General features: G+C 40.3%; 1 protein-coding gene and 1 non-coding gene across 3 annotated transcripts in view; both read left to right on the top strand.

The window, feature by feature from the left end:
• The window catches only part of RORA (RAR related orphan receptor A), a 712506-nt gene that overhangs the window by 71591 nt on the left and 616364 nt on the right, over positions 1-24551 (top strand). The gene's annotated exons all lie outside the window — the stretch shown is intronic.
• LOC111761864 (U2 spliceosomal RNA) lies at positions 20785-20969 on the top strand. Its single transcript, XR_002795102.1, has one exon. It is a non-coding gene; the product is annotated as a U2 spliceosomal RNA (small nuclear RNA).

Raw genomic sequence — 24551 nt, 5'->3', positions numbered from 1 at the left:
ACTGGACTATGTCAGTGGGGTGTGACTCAAATTGAGTATCTGCCCTCCTGCTGGGTGTGATATAAACAGAGACATAGAGACACTGAGAGAGGAGGACCAGAAGGAGGTAAGCCCTGTGCCTAGTTTCCCGCAGCTGAGCTCTGGGAGACAGTAGATTCTGGAGGGGAAGGCAGAGATCTTGGCTGAGATCAGTGGACATCTTGCTTTGCCACATGGCAGCTGACTTTGATGAGAAAACATCTCTGATGGTGCCTTGATTTGAACATTTCATGACCGCAGGACTGTAAGCTTTTACCCCTAATATATCCCCTTTATAAAAGCCAACACATTTCTGGTACTTTGTATTGGCAGCCCTGTGGCAAACTAAAACACAACTCAAATGTCCATCAACAAATGAATGGATAAACAAAGTGTGGTACAAACACATAATGGAATATTATTTGGCCTTAACAAAGAATGAAGTTCTGGGACATACTGCAGCATGGAAGAACCTTGAAAACATGATGCTTTGTGAAATGAGCAAGACACGTAAGGACAGATATTGCATGACGTCACTTATAAGAGATGGCTAGAAATGGCAAATCTGAAGAGATAGAAAGTATATTAGAGGTTACTGCAGAGGGAGGAGGGGAGATGGGAGAATGTATGTTAGGTAGATGTAGAGTGTGTGTAAATAAAATTAACTTAAAGATATGTAAATGATGTGCCTGTGACCAACATTCACCGCCCTGGAGGAGAAATGGAAAATGAATATCTGATTAGCTCTGTAGATTGCCCAACCCCCACCAGGTCTAGAGAGTTGAGAACCCAGAGACTTATTGCGAAAACTCCTGGCTGATCTCCAGTAGAGATGACACTTCCAGGGAGGTGGAGACTGTCAGACCTTGGTTTAAGCCAAGTCAGATCAGCACGTATTTCCCTGCTGTCTGGAAGAGTGGAAAACTCCACACTGTCACATCCAGCCCTCTGGGGATCACATCTGTCAGGATGGAATTGCTCATCCCATACTTTGTGGACAAGGACTTGGCGTCCAAGTTTCACATGTGATCAACACTGTTTGGGATAGTGGTCATGGCAAACTCTTCTGGAAGGGAATTTGGTGAGTTTTCCTACAAGTCAGTGTGCAGCTGGGGTTGGGCTCTGGCACATTCTCTCATGAATTGAACTGTGGCTTCCCATGCTCTGAAGGGGTTGGGATTTGGCTCCAGTCGAGAAACATACACATACCTCAGAGGACAAACACTGCTGCTTTCTTCAGTTCCCCGTATTATGGAATTTTACTGATCTGGGTCTAAGGAATGGTAATGGTCCCAGTGCCACTTTCGTTTTCATCCATTCATTTCTCCATGCATGCCTTTATTTATTGCATTATTCAGCAGTAATCAGATCACAGCCTACCATGTGGCAGCACTAGGCTAGGGACCTGAATGTAAAGGGAATCAGCTTTAAAACAGATACACTAGTGGGAAAGATCAGCGTAAAATCAATCACAAGGACTTTTTCTTATATATTTCCTGTCCCTTCTATAGTGCCTAGCACCTGGGAGGTATGCCTTAAATATTGGCTATTTAAGAACAATGGGATAAGCATTATAATACAGCTGGAGCGGAGTGCTATGGGAACGAAATATACTACATTTGTATATCACAGATACTTAGTTTTGTCCTGCATTTTCAAGTTTACACTTTGGTTTCATATTCATATATCACTTAGTTGTCACACATACAAAAATCTTTAAAATGAAAGAAGTGTTTTTTCTTATTTCCTTTGTAAATGAAACTCAGAGAAGCTAATTTACCTCCCCAGCACCACACAGCTCTTTGATTACACTACCCAACAGAGAACTGTTTACTAGCCATTTCCTACATTCAGGCCAAAAGGGATATTTTTCCCCCTAAGAGATGGCAAAAGCCTAATATTTTAGGTGATCATCTTATCCCATTTGACAAAAATATTTGATACCAATAATTAATGTGTGTCATAAACATAAACCGTGTGCCAGGCATTAACGTAAATATTCTGTTCACACTTAACCTTGAAAATGTATTGATCATACTATTGCTTGGGTGATTTAGAAGGAACTTGAGGCTCTGGAAATACCCAGGTTCTTCAGTAGGAACATTCTTCTCACCATTCATTTCAGAGGATAGATGGTGTTGAGCTGAACCTGCACTGGCCGTGTTACACGTTCTGGAAAATCCTTTTAGAAAGCAAACCCTTGCCATGGGCCTGTGCTAAGTCATAGAAGGATGACTGTGAACAAATTTATTAACCTCTTTTCACCTCAGATTTAACAGCATCTGTAAAATAGGGGTCTGGCGAAGGAGAGAATTAATTTCTAAGGGTCTTAGTAGTTTGAAGCCTTGGCTTTATTTCATATCCCTAGCCCAGATGATGGCTCTCACAATGCCATTGCTACCACAGTTTCCTTCCCAGACCGCCTCTATCTCCTAGGGTCTCCGGCTTCCTGTTTGCTTTTCCCTCCCACAGATTCCTGCCGGGCTCTTCTCTGGCACCATTTCTGCTGGTCTCTGGGGAAGATAATAGAGAGGAGCTGAGAAGACTTGATGGAGCTGGCTCTTCCATGAGCTATTTTATGACTCATGTACTGTAGGGGGTGCTGGCCTGTGGGGGAAGAAGGGACACTTCCCTTTGTTCCCTTCTGCTTAAACAAAACCTCTCAAGGAATGAACTATCATGGGCAGCTGCCTCCTCTATACACGGTATTGGGCCATTTGCAAAATTAGAAAACAAACAAACAAACAAAAACTGTAGAATTATACTAAAAATGGTAACATGAACAGATTTTTAAAATATCTTAATACACCCCTTCTGACTTTTTTCTTGTTTTTCCCTCTTTTCCTTTCTTTTACACTCTTAAAAAAAAGAAAGAGAAGTGACAACTAACTGACTTCTCACCCAATAAAGAGTAGGAATGACCCTTTGGCTTTCGAGCAGCTCATGAGATTTTCTTCTACCAGAGTTTCAGGGAGTTTCTTCCAGAAAAGTCATGGATGAGGAGGGTAAGTGGTTACAGCTGGATCAATACCCTGGCTGTTAGGTTTCTAAGGCATCTTCTTCAGTATAATTGAGTCTGTTTTTCAGAAGGCAAGGCCCAGAATTCACACTGGCCCATTATTGCTTTGGAAGGCGTCGCTGTCCACCTTGTGTTTGGGGAGGAGAAAAAGCTGCTGCTGGGAGGTGTCTGAATCCTTGGACCTGGGCCCAGTGATTCACCACATTCACTGTTTCTAAACACATCATCAGCCTTTGTCAAGTTTCTGCTGGGGTTGGATAATTAATGTTATTGGAGGAAATGAATTTTTTCCCCTCACAGCTGAAGATGAAACAGAATTTATCAGGCACCACACACAAGTGTACTCTGCTTACTCTTTCCTAATTTGAACCATCCCTGTTGCCCACGGGTTCTCCAAAGATCTTCCCAAACCTGAGATCACAGCTCTCCGAATACTCAGGATCCATTTTAAAGGGGGAAAGCAAGCAAGGTTTCCAGCTTTGGTCTTTCACCTTCTCTTTTTCTTGCTTTCTGGCACCTCAATGTGCAAGCACTTGTAGTGCCTTCCCTTCAGGTGTGACTGACTGGTTTGGGGGCTTATTTGCTTCAAGGTTTACTTGCCCAAAGAAGAGCAGAGTTCATTCTCTGCTCCTGAGCTAGCTGAGGTTCTCAACATGTATTTCTGCCACAACAGACAAAACTAGTGACATTTCCCTTGCAGGCAAACACCCATACAGGTACAACAGGTACCCTGGCTCTAATACCACCATTTCATTCCTGTTGGACGAAACATGAGAATGCAAGAATGTGAGTGGAGCCTTATAATATGATAACCTTGAATCCCCTCTGGTTTGTAAAGAAAAACTTAAGTATTTGAAAACTTTAGGTTTTGTACTGTGCTAAGCCCCAAATAGCTTACAGCCCATTTGGGATGACGGGTCACTTAGAGATGCTGAGAACTACGCAAGTTTTTTTTTTTTTTTTCTCACAGACAACTTGCCCAGAAGCTTTGTTGGTAATGTGCTGTGGCTCACTGTTTATTAGTAAGTGAAATTTTCACCTTGAAAACCAGGGCATCAGAAGGCTGGTGGGTCTGAGAGTTAGATTGACCTGAATTTGGTTGATGGTCTCATGGAAGTCTGGTCTATAAACTGGTATTGGGCGAGGCAGGAGAAAGGGGGAAAGGGTTTGGAAAGGAAGCATTTAAGATCCACAAATCAAGCAGAACCACCTGCTTCATGTCCATAAGCTGTGAGAGCTCCCTGATGGCAGGATGTCCAAGTGGATAGAAATGGTTTGGCCTTACAACAGTTTGTTCACTGTTATGAGACCAGGGAAAGTGAGCATTAGTGGCTGTGCCCTGCTCCAGCTTGGGCTTCCATGTCATTGTATGCCCTTGCATAACACTTTGCTTCTGAGGGTTTTTAGCAATTGAAGAGAGAGCCCATTCATGAAACCCACACTCCAGAATGCACAGGGCCATTACTGGGCATGTAACCGTAAAGAAGAGTCATGGATTTTAGAGCCAGAAGAAAATTTAGAGCGTGTCATGCCCAATCCCCTCATGCAAATCAATTAACAAAAATTATATAGCCAAACATTCAAGCCAATGCCCTGTAATTAGTAGCTGGAGTTTTAGGTACTCAACAAGGTAATAAAACCCATTAACAGCCATCAGACCCACTGAGTCTCTCTGGCACCGCTAGTGGGCTAGCAGCTGCTCACTGGATGAAGCGATTGAAAGGAGGAAAATATTATCTCTCTGGGAGTGTTGGGTCCCATCCAGCCCATGCTGGTCAGATCTATATCTCTTCCTTTCCTGGTAAGAATTAGCAAAATTTCCATCACTTGTCTAGCAGTGGGGTGGGGAAGAGAACCAGAACCATGAGGGACAAACTGTCCCACGCCACTTAAGGGATAAATAGCATAAGCTTATTTGAGCAGGATATTAACCGAAACAGGGTGATCTTGCCATTCCCCCAGGTCCAAGGGCAAACTCCTGCACATGGCATTGAGACCCAGCTCTCTGGGGCTCCAACCTACCTTTCCAGAATCCTGCTCTCCCAGTCCCTACTCTGTATCCCAGGGTTTCTTGTGGATCTTTCCAGGGCCTCTCTGTACTGTCATGACTCCTTTCTGATGTGATTTTCCATCAGGAGGCATTTCCTCTTAGTCTACCTAGTATACTTTTACTCATCCTTCTAAAAACTTCTGTCCTCCCCTAAAATCTAAGGAACTCAGCCACCCCTTCTGTACATAGTGCTTTGTACATAGTGCTTGGATCTAATGTTCTTGTCTTTCTCTTAGCTTGATGCAGAGCCTGGCATGTAGCAGTTACCTAATAAATAACTTTCAGATATAGAACCTCATGTATATAGCCATATAATATTCGATAAAGCCCCCAAACCCTCTCAACTGGGAGAAAATGGCCTATTCAACAAATGGTGCCTGGAGAACTGGATAGCCATATGTAGAAGAATGAAAGAGGATTACCATCTCACACCTTATACAAAGATCAACTCAAGATGGATCAAAGACCTAAATATAAGAGCCAAGACCATAAAGACCTTAGAAAGCAGTGTAGGGAAACATCTACAGGACCTTGTAATAGGAAATGACTTCATGAATATCACACCAAAAGCACGAGCAGCAAAAGAACAAATAGATAAATGGGACTACCTCAAAATTAAAGCCTTCTGCACCTCAAAGGAGTTTGTCAAGAAAGTAAAAAGGGAACCCACACAATGGGAGAAAATATTTGGCAACCATATATCTGATAAGAGACTTATAACTTGCATATATAAAGAACTCATATATCTCGAAAACAAAAAGATAAACAACCCATTTAAAAAATGGGAAAAAGATTTAAACAGACACTTCTCCAAAGAAGAAATACAAATGGCTAAAAAGCACATGAAAAATGCTCCAAATCCCTAGCTATCAGGGAAATGCAAATCAAAACTACAATGAGATACCATCTTACTCCCATAAGATTGGCAGCCATGAAAAAAACAGTAGAATACAAATGCTGGAGAGGATGTGAAGAAAGGGGAACACTCATCCATTGCTGGTGGGAATGCAGAAGGATCCAACCATTCTGGAGGACAGTTTGGCAGTTTCTCAAAAAATTATCCATAGATTTGCCATATGACCCAGCAATACCACTGCTGGGTATATACCCATCAGATCTGAAAACAAGGACACAAACCGATATATGTACACCAATGTTCATAGCAGCATTGTTCACCATCGCCAAAAGTTGGAATCAATCCAAAAGTCCATCAACAGATGAGTGGATCAATAAAATGTGGTATATACACACAATGGAATACTACTCAGCTGTAAGAACCAATACACTACAATCGCACGTGATAACATGGGTGAACCTTGAGAATCTTATGTTAAGTGAAGCAACCCAGGCATTGAAGGACAAATACTATATGACCTCAATGATATGAAATAAGTTAACTGCCTCAGAGAGCTAGAGTCTGGAAAAGTGGCTTACTGAAAATCGGGGGGTGGAGGAAGGATGTGAGTTAATGTCTGTAGGGGTGGAATCTGTGATGAGCTGGGGGTAAGTATGAGCACAAAGAAGGGACAAAATGGGTGCAAGGGGTTACCTTCGGGTGGGGTTTTCTGGGTTTGAGGGGGGCTGGGGATGGGAAGAGGGGTAATATGGTCCAAGAAATAGGTGGGAGGGAGGGGCAACATACAAACATGGGAGAGTGCCAGAAGTTCGTTGAGAACTAAATGTTGAGTAAAACGTATCAAAGTATAAGTAGGAGGGTCACCTGGTTAGGACGCTCAGGGGGTATGGTCTGATGCGGGACGGACTCCGGAGGGAATAGCTGAAGGCTCATTTTGCCAAGGTGGGTTCTACCATTGGATGGGGTGGACCCATATCCTGGGGAAGACTAATGCCATCGAATAGAGAGAACTGTATCTCTCGTGAGAAAGGACGGCTCCCAGGGCATTAGATTGGCAGGCGTTGTGGGCCCTAAGGGGAGGGGAAAATGGACGTGCAATGGATAGAACAAAGGTAAATAAGGGGGCAAAAGAGAAGTTATGTGAGAGTACACGAGGATGAATATAAAACAGCTAATATTACACCAAAAACATATAGGGGACGACAGACTAATAATGAAAACCATAAGACAAAACATAGGATAACTAAAAAATTTAGAAAACTGTACAACCTAAAGTATGTACCACATAGTAAGCACAAATGTTACCTTGCTTGAAAACTATAGTTTTGGAATCTGTACATCAGTTTCAGGAAATATGATATGAATAAGTTAAAAGATTATTGCTGTGGAAGGGAAAAGGTTTTATGGTGGATCTGGGGAAATACTGTATATTGTATATATGAATTTTGGTGATCTAAGACTCTTCTGAAGCTGACATTATGTTGGGATTCACTTTACGGGAAGTTTTGGATCACAGAGTGGTTCAACAATGGCAGCGGAGGAATACTGATATGGGATGTTATTGACAGGATATATATGGTTGACAGGGAGTTATACAGGGCATATGCCCAGGGTATATGGTAATGTCTATATATACTCATAGTGGAAACAATTAAAAACAACAGCTGGGGGGGTACTGAAAAAATAAATAAATAAATAAATAACTTTGAGTGGATGGATTGATGCATGAATAGATAGATGATCTCAAAGGCTGATTTCTTGCTTTCATTATTATATACATGTAAGTTCCATAAGGGATAAGATGTCTATTTTGTTCACCACTATCTGTAATATACTTAGTACATAATAGGTTTCAATAAATATTTGTTGAATGAATGAAACAAAATTGAATAATTTTTCATCAAGGTTTTAACTTAAAGAGATATTAGACTGATTTAGAGAAAAATATCTGTTAGTCCTGATTTAGAGGAAATATCTGATTTAGAGGAAAATAGCTATTAGACCTGTAATGGTTCTTTCTCGCACAGTGGGTTGTCATAGCTGCCATCTACCTAAACCTGAGGACTACCTGTGCCCACTTCCTTCCAGCAACTGCTTAGCACTGTTAGTTGGGCAGGAGCTCAGCTGTTTCTCCAGCTTAGGAACTGGGGAATCTTTAGAAGAATGTTGTCAGAAAAATGCCCATTTTAAACCTGTTTAAATTTATTAATATTCTATCCCTCTGCCTTTCCTGGTTTCTCATTCTCTACCAGGAGATTTGTGAGGGGGGTGGAATTATTTGTTTTTTGTTTTTAGTTTGCATGTAGAGGAGAGAAGCTATTGAACTGCAGTGAGTGAAATAGCACTGAAATTTTTCCCAAGCTACTCTGACAGCTTGATGGAAAAAGATGAACAGCTATTTTCACCAACATTCAAGTAAAGAGGACCCTCTTTAGGATATGGATGTGGCAAGTGGCAAAATAAGCCTTGTGTGCTGATAGTGGATACAGGAACTGGAAGGCGGGGCCCATGTTTTGCTCATTGATTATTCTGTGCACCTACCATAGCGTGCTGATTACAGTAAGCATTAATAATTAGCTGTGGGCTTAAGTTAACTTTTCAATGAGTTTTATCATCCAGAAGGGTGTTAGAGGTCAGAGCTTTGAATCTTTCCATTTAACACATAAAGAAGTGCGCAGAGCTGGGTTCACAGAGAAAGGGATATTCAATTCACAGATTTATAGTAGAAAAGTCAGGACTGGTGTGCTGAATTTACCCTGTGGTATTTAACTTATGGGCTATTTGCATCAGTCATCATGAGATGTGTTATAATGGAATGTTCTTGTATTTTTTAATCTGGAGATGGATGCTTTTCATTTTCCTACTAAGCTTCATTTATTACCCAGATATTATGACTTGACAATAATTAAGGGCTTTGTTCCAAATATGTCTTCCCAAAAGAAAAGGGGAAGGCTTTGAAGAACACAAGGGAAAGCATTTCTTATTCATTTAGCCCTTAAGTGATTGATTATTAAGTGTGCCAAACTGTACTAGTTGTCTAGTGGAAGAGCATTGGATAAGGACTTTATTTTTAAAGATTTAATTAATTATTTATTTCTCTCCCCTTCCCCCTGTCCCCCCTGCCAGTTGTCTGCTCTCTGTGTCCATTCGCTGTGTGTTCTTCTGTGACCACTTCTATCTTTATCAGCGGCACCAGGAATCTGTGTTTCTTTTTTTTTGGTTGCGTCATCCTGTTGTGTCAGCTCTCTGTGTGTGCAGTGCCATTCTTGGGCAACCTGCACTTTTTTTCGCCCTGGGCAGCTCTCCTTACAGGACACACTCCTTGCACGTGGGGCTCCCCTATGTGGGGACACCCCTGCGTGGCACGGCACTCCTTGTGCGTATCAGCACTGCACATGGGCCAGCTCCACACGGGTCAAGGAGGCCTGGGGTTTGAACCGTGGACCTCCCATGTGGTAGTTGGATGCCCTATCCATTGGGCCAAGTCTGCTTCCCTGGGTAAGGGCCTTAGAGTTCAGGGTTTAGTCCTGGCTCTATTGCTTAACTACTTTGATGTTAATTAACCAATACTGGTGTGGTGGTTTGAAGCTGTATGTATCCCAGAAAAACATGTTCTTAAAGTTAATCCATTCCTTTGGGTGTGAATCCATTTTATTTAGGAACTTTTGAGAGGTTACTTCATTTAAAGTGTGGCACAGTTCAATTAGGATGGGTCTTAATCCTATTATTTGGAGTCCTTTGTAAGCAGAGTGAAATTCAGACAAAGAGAGAGAAAGCCATAGGGAGCAGCAGGAAGCCAAAGATCAGTGGAACTTACAAGAGATAGGAGAGGCTACCATGTGCATTGCCATGTGACAGAGGAGCCAAGGACCAAGGATCACTGGCAGCCAGCTCCAGAATGCCAGTCTTCAGGAAGAAAGCATCACTTTAATGATGCCTTGATTTGAACTTCTCCTAGCCTCAAAACCATGAACCAATAAATTCCTATTGTTTAAGCCAATCCATTGCCTGGCATTTGCTTTGGCAGCCAGAAAACTAAAACAGCTGGGTTTGGTGTCTTCATCTCAACATCAGACTTGAATGACGTCACAGAAGAGCTTTCATCTCATGTACTGTTGATACCCATCAACAGTCCATAGTGCTGAGTTGAGAAGAAATCTGAGGCCACATGTAAGCGCAGAGTAAAAGAATGCTATCTATGATTGTTTGGTGCTGTCTGCTGTGGATTTAAAGAGCAACTAAACCAATGTAATGATTATAAAAGCCTATTTATAAGTAGAGAAATGGTAGTTTCCCTTTAAGCACTTTTTTTTTTAGGCCATTGGCCTTAAAAGGAACAAAGGAGAGGTATAATTTCCCCTGAACAGACTAGTTTCTGTGTGTTTTGATGAAGAGTATTGAAAGTAGTCAAAATGCACCAGGAGAATACTGCTGGAGTTACTATTTAGCCTAAATGAAAATTTAGTCATTTATGCCTCATTTCAGTGAAAACCTTGAATCTTTAAATAAGTCACATGAAGTTTAAAAATATAAGCAAGAAGCTTTTTGTATATTTTGGTCTGGGAGACAGATTTAACTCTAATTTGAAATTGTGTTTCATTGGGGATGTTTTCCTTTGACTATGGGTTTATATTAAGGTTGTTATACATAATAATGTTAGTAAGAGAGGGGGCTGAAGCAAGGTCACTAAATATGGACCACATTTATGAGATGATCTGTTTGCATGTACAAATGATGGTTCTACAATAATAAATATTTTTAAATTGTGTTCCCCAGTTTAAAGAATGCAAGTCGATGTAGAGCTTTGAGAGCCCCAGTCTGTATCAACCAAATGAAGCCAGTGAACTCTTCACATGTGATTTTGGATAGTGCATTTCTTTTTACTTCTTATGAATACAGAAGATTTTCCCTTGTCATATGTGGCTTATTGTCACATGTAATCATGTACTGTTGAGTTGTAGAAGATCTCCAAAAGCATCTTATTATAAAAGTTCAAGATAATTTAGGAGGATGTTAGTGCTGCACGTTCCACGTGAAAAGGAGTTTTAGCATGTGCGTTATAACTAAACTTTTAAAATCAAAGATTTTTATTTTGAAACCATAGAACATTCTGAAAACTGTTTTGGTTCTCATCTCCCATTTTACCAGGTTAAGTGAGACTATTTGCCTAAGGACCCATAACTACTTCTGGTAGAACTAGGCATTATATCAGGAGCTCTTGACTCCTTGTCCAATGTCTGATCTTTCAGCAAATAATTAAGAAAATAAAGACAATATGAATCAGTGTGAAATCAGGCGAATATTACAAAGAAGACATGGGAATTGTTATTCCATGATTTGACCTTCCCAAATTCATGCTTTGAAAGCTGCTTCTCCTCTAGGATACTGGTATGTTTCCTCATTTCTGATGATAAGAAACAAGTGGCTGTGCTCCAGTAGTGCTTTCTCTTTTGTTCTGGTTACCTAGAAGCTCCTAGCTAAAGTTCATGCAGTGTCTTAAGAGCTATATTATCTGTTATGGGGTTAATACTTTCATTTCCTTCTTTCTTTGAACCTGATATTTTTTATGGCATTTCTATCTTTTGTTGTAAGCTTGTCAAATCCTCTTTGAATAGAAGTAGGAGTGAAAGTGAATAAATTAAAAGAAAATTATTTAGAGAAAACATTATCTTCATAACAGCTGTAACATATTCTTTTTTTATTAGTGGTGGTGAGGTTCTTTTGATGAGAAACTTGCCTGATGAGTTCTCTGTAGGAGAGATGGAAGCCCTTGGGTACCCAGGTTTCAAACCTAAGAATTAGATGTTTGTAGTTGAAGATCTTCAAGAAGGACCTTAGATTGGAGGGGGTGGGAGCTGGGCACTGAGAAATGTGGGAGGAGACTATCTAATGGGGACTCCTCCATGACCCACAGATATTTAGTTATGGGAATGACCACCACCGGCCAGGAAGTATTGAATTTCTCATGGAAGCTGGTGACAAAGCTGTTTACTTTTGTTCATTTTTTTTGTAAGCAATGTCAAGGGGAACAGAGCAAATTGTCTGAGATGAAGTCCCAGCAGAACTGGAAAGGGAGCCCTGTCTACCCAGCAAGTGGGAAGTGACCTGTGGATGCAAGTTGCCTTCTCCTCTTGGCCGTAGTAGGTGCTTTATTGCAGGGTTCCTGAGCACCCTTAGTTTAATTGGCTTTCAAGAAGAGCCAGCTGGGTAGGTTTTTGCTTTTACAAAAGATCAACCAGACCTCCTTTCCACTTGGGCTAACCAGTCTGCATGATCCAATTATGATCTGATTTTAAATTAACTGCTGGGTAGTTTTATACTATTGAACCTTTGGTTAGGGCATTATCAGCTCTACTCTCTGACCTGAATGAATTGGCCATGAAATTACAGTAATGCTGTAAACATCATTAGGCAATTCTTTCCCACCCCATTTTTGTTCTTTTTTTGGGGGAGGTAGGTGGTAGTTTTAATGAATTTATTCATTAGGTCTTTTAGTAATACTTGATAGGAGCAGATTCATCGTCTCATTCCTTGGCTGTGTTTCCAGACACTAGGGAATAAATGGAGTTGCAGTGGCAATAATTATTATTACTTCTCATATGTAAAAAGTTACTTTTGAAGTGATATGAGCAAGGTAACAAACCACCCTTGTGCTGCCTTTATGGTCCAGTGGATCATTTAATCTTTGGAAAGTGAAACTGGAGCCCAAAGTCCAGCTCTGGCTTCTGAACACCTCCATTTGGATGTACCACAATCCCCACAGCGCGGCGAACTCTCCGTGTACAAAGCAAACTTCATGTTCCCTCCTCACATCCAGCCACGCCCTCTGCTTCTCTTCCTGTATCCCCCCAACCCTTAGAGAAGTGCCACCTTCTGCCTCGATGCCCTGGCCTGATACCCTGGAACCCGATACCTCCTTCTCTCTGGCCGCCACGTTGCTATCCACCTCCCTCGGCCCCCACACTCAGTTCACTCCTTTGGTCTTCCTCTCACCTAGATTGAGGTGACAGCCTCCTCGCTGGTCTCTCTGCCTCTCTTATACCATTTTCCACCTTTTGCCAGAATGTTCCTCCCAGGAAGCACATCGTGTCCTGTCACTCTAAGATCTCCTGAGGTGCTCCTGAACCTTCCTGATGAAGGTGGTATTTCTTATGCCCTTGAATGAACTGTCCTCAGCCTGTTTCTGCCCTGCTGTGTTCTTACCATTTCCTTGGTGCCATTGCCTACTTGTAGACAGGCGGAGCTTATACAATGAAGGAGGCGATCAAAACCCTAAAGACTGGACACAAGCAAGAGTTTCAGACGCCCATACCCAGTTACATTGGCGATTATCACCTCTGTCTTACAGTTCCTTCCTGCACTCACACACACATGCACACACACTTGCCTAACTATCTGTAACTCCTGTTTTAAAACTAAATCATTGAAGGAACTCATGTCCCTCACTGAGGACACTTGAGCTCAGAAATGTGGATGGAGTGTCACCTGGTCAAGAAAATCTCCCTACTTACTTGTTCTTTTTCCTACACCCTTCTCTAGCAGAATGGAAAATTACTGTTGGAAGACTCATTTTCTCCTTTATCAATTTCATCTTTTTTCCTTGGCTTCCAACCTGTTTCATCTTCTGGGAGAGGTGGAGCCAACAACTTCCCGAGCCAGAGTCACAGAGCTTCCATCCAGGGCTGAGAACCTCCCTGTTGTTTCTTCAGTATTCCCTTGCCTCTGTCCAGTTACCCTCCTTTTTCTCTGTCCAGACGGTTGGGGTAAGGTACCTGGGACTTGCTGTGCCCAATCACTTGGCTTCCAGTAGGAGCAGAAGAGCCAAGCGCAATGGGACTGGCCAAGCACTGCGGAGGGGCAGAGTCACGGCTGCCCGGCCGATGAGCATCTTCCATGCCCCTCTCCATCCTCGCTGCTCCCTCAGGTGGGGGAGATGCCCGCGGTCCTCTGTGGGTCAGGCCACGGCTTTGTGGTTTACTCATGCGAGAGTGGTGGGGTATAAAAGAAGACAGCCTGACACGGCCAAGACGTGTGAGGCATCTGCCACAATTGGACCCATTGTGACGTTGGCCTGCTTGGTGCTCTCCACGCGCTCAGGGGTGGCAGAGGAAATGGAATCCATTTCATTCCCCTATGACTGCCCCCCACCAGGAATAGCCTGAAGAGGGTTTTCTTGTGAAAGCGTCTGCTTCAACCTTCTGTTTCTGTCCTGTGTTTTATTGTCTCCCCCTCCTTTGCTGCTGCTATTTTACTGCCTTTCCCCTGACAAAGCACCAGGTTTATTCTCTCGCTCTGTGTGTTTGCCCGCTTGGGTGTCTAACCAATGTATCAGCCTCAGCTAATACATTAGAATTTGAATAAATGTATAACAGCAGGTAGCAAGTGACTGGTGACAGGGTGACATATTGACTTAATATCTTGTGTAATGTGATATGAAGGATGTGCCTTTTGGTGTGTATTTTCATTTTAATTATTTTTTGTTGCTTTTCTTAGGCAGACACTTGTAGGCAGTTTTGAGTAATTGTCTGAAATCATTAACATGTTTATTAAATAAGGAAGCAGAGTGCATTATCTAGCGAATCAATTATGTAAATGCACAAAAAGCATAAGAAATTAGTCTTTAACTGTTGCTGAACTGCATCCATTTTCTAAATTATAGATGAAAGTAGCTGTGTGGATCTGTGCGTGTGTGTTGGGGAGGTATATTTGGAGTCATTCCCTTTTCTCAGAGTTTTAAGGCAGCAACAATTAATTTATGGTTTTCTTTGGGAGGGGGGCATTTCTGAAGTATAGCAACTAGTAGGCACTAGTGTCCATACTTCATGTAGCTGACAACAGATGGTCTGCAGTGAGAAACGGAGCAATCTCTATCGAAGGTTCTGGATGAAATGATATACAGTGCCAGTGAAGCAGAAGCAATAGCATTCCCTCCTCTGGATAACACCACCAGTATCTAGGTTAAAACTCTCCAATATTTTTTAAACCAACCCATCCTTCATTCTGATTACTTACAATTAAAATAATTTGTAAAAGCTTTCTGCTGTTGGTGCAAGTCTAATTTTTAGTAGCGTTGACTGTTTTCATTTGGGAAGCAGTTGCACTGAATATTCAGAAACTCGAAGTACGGCAATCCGATAACTTTTCAGTAAAGTAAGTTGTCCTGACATTTTAGAGATGCATCCTTCACTTTGTACCACTATTGCTTTATCCCTCCTCAGACTTTTGTGGGTCTTCTTTCTCCCACAGACTCAAATACTCATCCCAGATGTAGGTTTCCATAGCATGGCATTGAGTTTAATGATTAAAAGGAGAACAAATCCTAACCTCTTCTCTTGGCTGAACATATTTCCTCTAATCCTTCTTCCGATGGTGATCCAAAAAGGCAAACTGGGCCAGAGATCCTACCTACTTTGAAATTTTCTCTTAGTGAAAGGTTTATGAGCAGATTATAGTGCACTCAAAAGGAGATAGTAGGAAGAAGATGAAATGGCATTATAATATGTGAAATTTTAGCTTTGAGCTAGAGAAAGACATTTATCTACATTACCATTTCTTGGACTTTTCCTCTTTAAAATGGAAATTATACCATTTATTTTAGCTTACCAATGATTGCTTACAAAATATTTTGGAAGCCTAGAATAAAAGTCCTCTGGGAGGCAGGAGGATGTAATAGAAAGAGGTAAACATCTAGATAGGCACTGGACTCTGCCTTTTATTATTTATATAATGTGGACCTGGTCATTGACTCTTTTTGTCTGTTTCCATATTTGTAAAATGGGAATAATAAGGCATAACTCATAGGGTTGTTAGGATTAAATGTGATAATATATTCAAATGGCTGTTTGCATAGTTGACCCTTGGTATCTCAATAAATAGTAGCTTAGTTTCTTTTCCAAAAGTATTAAGAATTTCTAGGAATTGAGTTAAATTGGTGTAGGTTACTATGCCGAAGATAAAAACACCTCGAGACTCATACAGATTCTTGCATGTAGGACAAAATTTATTATATTGATAGTAGGAGAATCTAGGACATATTCTAACTATTGTAGTATGGGAAAAAAAAAAAAGAGGTGTGTTTTCTTTTAAATATATAAGTATAGATATAGATCCTAAAGACACCTTTGTCGATGGACACTTCAATTCCATGTTCAGATTTTCTTTCTGGCAATTATTATTTTAATATAATAGCACATATAAGATTAAACAATTCAAATATTTAAAATACTTAAAAGGGTATAACTATGAAAAACAAGTTTCTACCCCCTTCTTTGACTTCTACTCTCACTTCCCAAAAGCAACCAGTTTTAATAGGATTTGTGCATGTTTTGTATAGACATATGAATCTGTCTGTAGGGATGATCCCTGGAAGTAGAAATGTTGGGTCAAAGGGTGTATTTTCAATTTAGAAAGATATGCTAAATTGTCCTCCAAAGAGGCCTGAGGAATTGACATTCTGCTCAATGGTGTCTAGGGGTATCAGTATTAAACTTTTGTTAAGGCTACCATTTTATCTTTGCCTATCTAACAGGATGAATGTACTCTTTGTCCTTTTCTTTTGTTTTATTGTTTATTTATAATGCTCTTTTAATTTGTTAGTTGTGAATGAGGCTGAGCATCTTTTCCTTTTTTTCTTCTTTATTTTCTTTTAAATGTTACATTAAAAAAATACGAGGTCCCATATGTTACTGGCCATTCGCTTTTGGGTTTCTTTTCCTCTGAACTACCTCTTTAGAGCAGTGGCGCTGGGCTGCCCAGATGTTCCTTGCTGTGCGTGTGTGCTATCCTACAAGGAATGGGGGGGGGGGATTGCTTCAGCTAAAGAGAGCCTCCTAGCCCAGGGTCGAGTTCCTGTGCCATCAGTGGCTAGTCAGTGTGGGATTATAAGGATTCAGTCCCTGTGTGAACACTTGAAAGGGCTATCCTGCCTCCCGAGCAGCCCGTGGAGCCAGCCAAGGGCTCTGTTGTGACTTCATCATTGTCCAACTCCTTTTCTCCAGTCCTGCTTCCTTCTCTTCCCTTACAGGTTTGATGCTGTGAGCACATTCCAGTAAACCTTCTGCAAACCAGTCCCCATCGCTAAGTCCACTTCCCAGAGAGCTCAGCTTACAAGCACTAACTTTACCTATATTTACACCAGGTTCCTGGTCCTTTTCTTAATGATTTGAAAGCATTCTGTTTAGTAGAAATTAAACCTTTTGTCAAGCATATGAGTTGCCTCTTTGTCATATTTTTGCCCATCATATGATTTTCACTCGGTTGTCTTTCAAAAGATTCAAATGTTAATGAAAATGTATCTTTTTTTTTTTTCTTTTTGAATTTATGGCACTTGGTGTTTGTTCCTTGCCTACTTGACCCTTCCTTATGCCAAGATTATTATTTTTTAATGCCCCCTTATTTTTTCTAATAATTTTATTGTTTGCATTTGTGACTTATTTGGATGTTAGGCATGGAAATAGAACCAGCATTACTTTCCCTCCTAATAACTGGTCAATTGTACCAGCATATTTATTGAATAATCCATCATTCTCTCACACATGAAATGTCAACTTTATTACATAATAAATTGCTATATGTATAGCTTTTTTTGAACTTTTTTGCCTGTTTTTCTGATTGTTTCTTTCTAGTAACAAACTGTTTTAATTACCTTAGTTTTATAGTATGTTTTAATATCCAGTTGACTTAATAAGCCCATATTTTAGAATTTTCCAGGCAATCCTAACAGGTTAATTTTCCAAATGCATTTTATTTATTTATTTATTTTTAAAGATTTATTTATTTATTTAATTTCCCCCCCTCCCCTGGTTGTCTGTTCTTGGTGTCTATTTGCTGCGTCTTGTTTCTTTGTCCGCTTCTGTTGTCGTCTGCGGCACGGGAAGTGTGGGCGGCGCCATTCCTGGGCAGGCTGCTCTTTCTTTTCACGCTGGGCGGCTTTCCTCACGGGCGCACTCCTTGCGCGTGGGGCTCCCCTACGCGGGGGACACCCTTGCGTGGCACGGCACTCCTTGCGCGCATCAGCACTGCGCATGGCCAGCTCCACACGGGTCAAGGAGGCCCAGGGTTTGAAACGCGGACCTCCCATATGGTAGACGGACGCCCTAACCACTGGGCCAAAGTCCGTTTCCCTCCAAATGCATTTTAGAATTAACTTGTCAAGTTTCAAAAATATTCCTGTTGGTGTTTTTATTGGAAATACATGAAATTTATAGGGTAATTTAGGGGGAAATAACATCTTTACAATATTGAGCCTTTCTATATAAAGGCAAATATGTCTATTAATTTGTCATGTTTTTATGTCTCTCTGTAGGAGCTTGAAGCTATTTTTTTCTTATGAATTCTATGTTTCCTAAATTTATTTCTTGAAAATGTATGCCCTTTTTGCTATTGTACATAGTATATTTCTTCCATCATATTTAATTTTTCATTGTTTCCATAAGAAAAGCTGTTAATTATTGTCTACTAAGTTTATAATCATCTATATAACTTTAGTCTTTTAGTGTTTCTAATTACTTTCAGTTGATTGCCTTTGGTTTCCTAGGCATATTCATGTATCATCTACAAAAATAATGAAAATTTTGCCTCTTCCTTTCCAATTTTTATTATTAATGGCTTTCTCCTACTTGTATTGGCTAGTACTAACTGAACAGTATTACACAGTAGTATTGATAGTTGCCATTCTTGTCTAATCGGGAATGCTCTTGTTTGTTGACATTAATTGTGATTCTGAGTTCAGATACATTTATATTTTCCATATTATGAAGTACTCATATTTTCTTACTTTATTAATGGCTTATTAAATCAAAATGAATTTTTATTTTATCAGATTTTTTTTAGCATCAGCAAGATGAACATATGGTCTTTCTCCTTTAACTTATTAACACTGAAGTGCAGAAGTAGAATTTCTGTTCTTGCTTGATTGATCCTGATAGCTCTATAATTAGCCCTATTTTGTTAGGGTGTATTATTCTTCTAATGTGCTGGATTCTGTTTGCTTATGTTTCAGTTGAGATTTTTACATCACTATTTATAACTTAGATTGATTTGGATTTTCTTTTTTGGGTTATTTTTGTCAGGTTTGGAATCAGTGTTACAGCAGTTTTGGAAAAATAATTTGGAAGTTTTCTTTCCTCAATATATATTTAAGCATTTTAATGTGATTCAGCATGAACAGTTTATTGTTAGCGGCTTTTTTTCAGTGCTTCTCAAAATATGTTTTTAGAGGAAAATATTTGAGTTATAATTAATAATTGTCAAGGTTGGATCTGTCCTATTAAAGCTGTAGAATGAAGATGGAGGGGCTAATATATATATATATACACACACACCTGAGGAATTGAGAGATGCCAGAGGAGTTAGCAAGTGTGACTTCCAGAGCTAAGAGATGGTGAGGAGATATAGAATTCATCTGTAATATTTTGGGAATCAGAAAAATACCTTGAAGACCCAGGGAAGTATTCTTATGGGTAGACTTGGCTCATATGCCCAACCCAAATCAAATGCTATAGCCAAGAAGGTAAGATATTATGTTCAACAAAAATTGGATCAATCCCCTTCCCTATAGCCAGGAAAATGGAGTCTTTTATTAGCTGCCACAAGAAATGCTTTAGTGGAGTTAGAGATGTGTTTCCTCCAAAAAGGAGTTGCTGTTCTTTGCTGCTAAAATATTTTTGGGTATATTAACATGCAATGAAGTTATTGTATAATAATAATAATTATTATTATAGTAACAATAACAACATTTATTGAAGGTTTACCATGTATCAGACTGTCTGAAAAGTACTTCACAAATATTATTTAATTTTCCCAACAACCATATGAGAAGGGTATTATTAATTCCCATTTTACAGATGAAACAACTGAACCACAGAAAAGATAAGCTATTGTCCAGGGTCACACAACTAGTGAGTATAGATATGAATCCAGTTTTGTTTAACCACTACCCTAAATAGAATAGGAGAACCCTTTAAGGCTTTACAATAAGTCCATCCTTTAGAAATATCTCTTTGGTAGTGGGATAGAAACTTGATTAAGTGGAGGAGATACTGCAATTAAAGAGGCCACTGAAGTTGTCTGAGGAGGTAATGGTAAAGGTCTAAATGGAAAAGAAAGAACAGACTTAAGAAATAGAGGCAGATATCAACAAAACTTGGAAGTCATTTGGATGGGTGGGAGAAGGAATGAATGGAGGATAAGCCCTAAGGTTGTGACTTGATTGAGATGGAGATGATGTCTGTAATTGTTTCTTGCTTCCCTCTTTCCTTTCTTTCTCCCCTACTTCATATCACAAAAAATTTGAGGTGGTTGGTGTTGAAATTAACCAAGATAGAAAATAAAAGGCATGGAATAATTTGAGGGTAAAACTAATAAAATCAATGCTGGACAAGTTGAATTTAAGGTACCCAAGGAACATTAAAATACTGTGTCTGCTAGGCAGCTGGAAATGCTTCTGGGGCTCAAGAAGAGGGTTGGAGGGTAGAAAACCCTAATCGAGCTTTGGTACTCCTATCTGGTTTGTTTGATTAATCCACTTCCCTGTGTCTACCAAGCAGGGGGTTTGGCACAAATAGTAATGGTAACTGAAGTGAAATAGGTTTAATCACATAATCCTGGGTGTTCAAATTTAATTTTGCCTATTTAACTGGAGTATTTGAATGACTACTGATAAAGGAAAAGAGGAAATGAATAAATAGGGAGTATTTATGGATCTTGTTTCACTATTATTATCAAATAATAATGCAGTGAATTGTTATCTTTGGGTGGTGGGATTTTGTTTCTTCTATTTCTCTATTTTTAAATTTGTGTACTGGTATAATATTAAAAGGGTTACTTGGAAAAGACTTGGACATCGCTACTCAGCCTTTTTGCTAAGATCAAGTGTAATATCTGCCCCTAGTTGAATATCTGGTGTCCTCTCTCCAAGGATAGTACATTAACTTGGTTTTTGGAGCAGGGAGATGAAATAGGAGCTTGCTCCGTCCACTCCACATATCACCCTGGTATTGAGTATGTCCAGGAATGGTTCACTCCCTTGGGGGTTAAAAAAAAAAAAGGCTTGGACATATTTAGGGTATCAAAACACCTTTAAAAATTGGACTGAAATTCTGAACTTTCTTATATACATGTGGTTATCCTGTACCAAAATGTGTGTAAATGTTGTCTTCAGTTCCCTTATGCTCCACTCTCTGCACTTTACTTGGAGGTCCCCTGTTGTAATTTATGCTCCTTCCCATTCCTGCTGAGCCCAGGAACCTCCTATTGGTACTTGCTCAGGCATCATCACTGTCACTTCTCCTTTCCCACCAAAACCTACATTTTATGTAGTACCACCTTGCTAAGTAAGTTAGACCATTCCAAGTTCAAGTGCAATTGGTTTGTTCCTGTGCCTCTTGCAGGTGGCATGTTTGTTTTTTGTAGGATTGTTTGACAATCTTTAAACCCAGGTAAGTAGGTGGTGGCCTATCAGACAAGCTTGCAAGTCCTGTTTGTGTGCCTGGTGGAGCCACACTCCCCATTTCTAACACTGGCGATTATGGCTCTTGTACTTACGAAATCAAGTCGTGCTACCATTTGATTCAGCCTCAGCAGTCTTAAATCTTTGAAGGTACTGACTCCCTTTGTTAAGTTTTTGTTTGTTTTTTTGTTTGTATTTTTAGGTTTCTCTTCCAATAGATTTCTTTTTTGTTGTTGTTGCATTTATTTATTAATTTTATTATTTTTTAATTAAAGTTAATACATCACAAGGAATGTTACATTAAAAAACATAACGAGGTTCCCATATAACCTACTCCCCACCCCCCACCACATCATTTCGTAAATTGTATTTTTTTAAAGATATATACATCACAAAAAAAATGTTACACTAAAAAATATGAGGTTCCTATATAGCCCCCACCCCCCACCCCACTCCTCCCACACCAACAACCTCCCTCATTATTGCGGTATACTCATCGCACTTGGTGAACACATTTTGGGGCACTGCTGCACTACACAGATAATAGTTTACCCTGTAGTTCGCACTCTCCCCCAGTATATTCAGTGGGTTATGGCAAGATATATAAAATCCAGCATCTGACCCTACAGTATCATTAAGGACAACTCAAAATCCCAAAAATGCCCCCACATCACATCTCTTCTACCCTCTCCCTGCCCTCAGCAACTACTGTGGCCACTTTCACTACCGCGATACTAAAATTTCTTCTCTTACTCATCACAATAGTTTTATAGTAGAATATCAGTAAATCCACTCTAGTCCATATTTTATTCCTCCATTCTATGGACGGTGGGATGACAATGTCCCCGCCGCCTGTAGATCAAGAGGGGGCTTAGATTCCACATGGATGTTGGATGCAATTCCTCTGCCTGTAGTTGTAGGCGCTCTTGATTCTCTGGTGTGGTGGTTGACCATCTTCACCTCCCTGTTAGCTGACCTGGGTAAGACCAATGAACCAGAAAGTAGGAGTCACCACTCTGCTGAGGCTCAGGACCCAGCTGGCACATGGGCAGTCCAGAGATTCAAGTCTCCTGAGTATGGACCATCCCTAGCACCAACCACAGGTTCAGTAAAAGTGACAGAAGAGGCATGTGTAGAAAAGTCACATCTGAGTCCAGTTCCATCATACTCAGGAGCACAAATTCCAAAGTAGGGTCCTCTGACATGGCACAGAGCTCCAAATCCATCTGCCATGACTATATACCCTGTGGATCTCCATAGCCTTCAGGAGAACTAGTACCTAGGATTGTATCTACTTTGGCTTTTTCTGGGGTCCTGCTGAGGTTTGCGTTAAGTGCGACCCCTCTGATGACCTCCTGACTCTTTTTGGAAGACTCTTAGCATATCAACTCATTTGTCTTTGCCATTTCCCCCTTTTATTCAAGGCCAAAGAACAGTTTTTAACACTTGATCCAACACGTAGGCTGAGATATTCTGCTGGTCTGAGTTGACACTTTTATTCGAGGTCTCTTTCTAGTTGCTTCTCCAGTTAGTGATTGGTAGTAATCCCTTGGTGCTAGGGAGGCTCATCCCCAGGAGTCATGTCCCACATTGAGGGGAAGGTAATGCACTTACATGCTGAGTTTGGCTTGGAGAGTGGCCCGCATTTGAGCAACATTTAGGCTCTCAGGAAGTAACTCTTAGGCACCCTACAGCTCTAGACTTAGTTCATATTTCAGGCACACAGGCTCCTAAGCATAATCATCAGTATCAGGGGCTCATTATTGGACCATCCTTCCTTGTTGATCTTTGCCGTTGCACTTGGGGAATTATTGTTGTTCCATTGGGGAATGTGACAGAGCTTCCCTGGGTGGGAACTCAGCATCCCTCAGTTGACATTTGTGACTCTAACTACTATAAAAATACCCAACATATATCCTAACATATTTATGTTCCCTATATACATGCCCTGGAGAACTCCCCCTCAGCCATGTGCCCCCCCATCAATAACACCCCACACCAGAGGTCCTCATCTGCCATAGTTGAACCTCTCCCAATAGATTTCTAAAATTAAAAAAATAAAGGTAGCGTTTTTCTGGTTTCTTCTTTCTTTTTTCCCTTGCTGGACAGTGGGATTAAATTGGACCATTTTGTGGCTTTTTAAGATTTTCTTTTGCACTCTGGATCTCTTTCTGCTAGTCGTGAGCAACTGCATTGGACTTTATAACAGGGTAAAAGATGACATAATGACGTGTATTGTCTTAATTTTTCTGATAACTTCTTTATTCCAAATTCAACATTGATTCCAAATTTAACTTGATCATAAAAAACTTACTCCCAATAACATAGATTGAAGAACATAATATATAAGATAAGTCTATCAAGATTGCATCAACCCCAGAAGTCAATATTGTACCCCTTTGTAAATGCTATAAATATGTTCATGAAATATGAATACAGTGTTTTGAAACATGGGCAGAACTTCTTGATCAGTCTTTTAGCTTTAAAAATAAAAAGGATTTTTTTGGGTCCAGTTTACACTTTTCCATTGGTGATACTAACAGATAAAGGTACTGCAAATAGAATGGAAGTTGGTAGGATTTAGGGTTCTGAAAGGAGGTTCCTTGTGTGAAAAACAGCTTTTCTTGACAAGCTGCTTGTTAAGGTTTTCAACAACCTCTCTTTTCATTTATTTATTTGGTTTGAGGGAGTTGGGAAGGTGTTTGGTGTATTTTGTGCTGGCAGCTTGCATGTCAAAAACATAAAGACTAAAAATATTCCCCAAATATGAATATACAGTAGTTTCTTCTTCCTCCTTTATTTTTTTTAAAACCATTATTAAATCCCATACAAAAGGGCTGACCCCTGGTAGAACTGCCGTTAGGGGAACCCGTCCTCCTCTTGATTTCCTATGATCCCCACCCCAACAGCTATTTCTTGCCTTGTGGTTCCTTATCTCACCAGTTCTTTCCTTCATGGTCTGAACATTCCTCATCTCCTCTCCACCGTTGAAACTTCTTTTTCCTGGGTACTTGCTTTATATTAGGGCATCAGGGAGTGTGGGACAGATCACATCTTGGAATATTTATTGAAGAATATTTAAAGAAGATCTTAAATGGAGCAGAATTTTGACAGGTCAGGGAAACCTCCCTGTGCAAGTATGCTAAGTGCCCCTACCAGG

Source organism: Dasypus novemcinctus, chromosome 3, assembly GCF_030445035.2.
Source record: "Dasypus novemcinctus isolate mDasNov1 chromosome 3, mDasNov1.1.hap2, whole genome shotgun sequence".
Classification (NCBI taxonomy): domain Eukaryota; kingdom Metazoa; phylum Chordata; class Mammalia; order Cingulata; family Dasypodidae; genus Dasypus; species Dasypus novemcinctus.
Note: the sequence above shows the minus strand (reverse complement) of the source record. Positions and strands in the feature narration are given on the sequence as shown.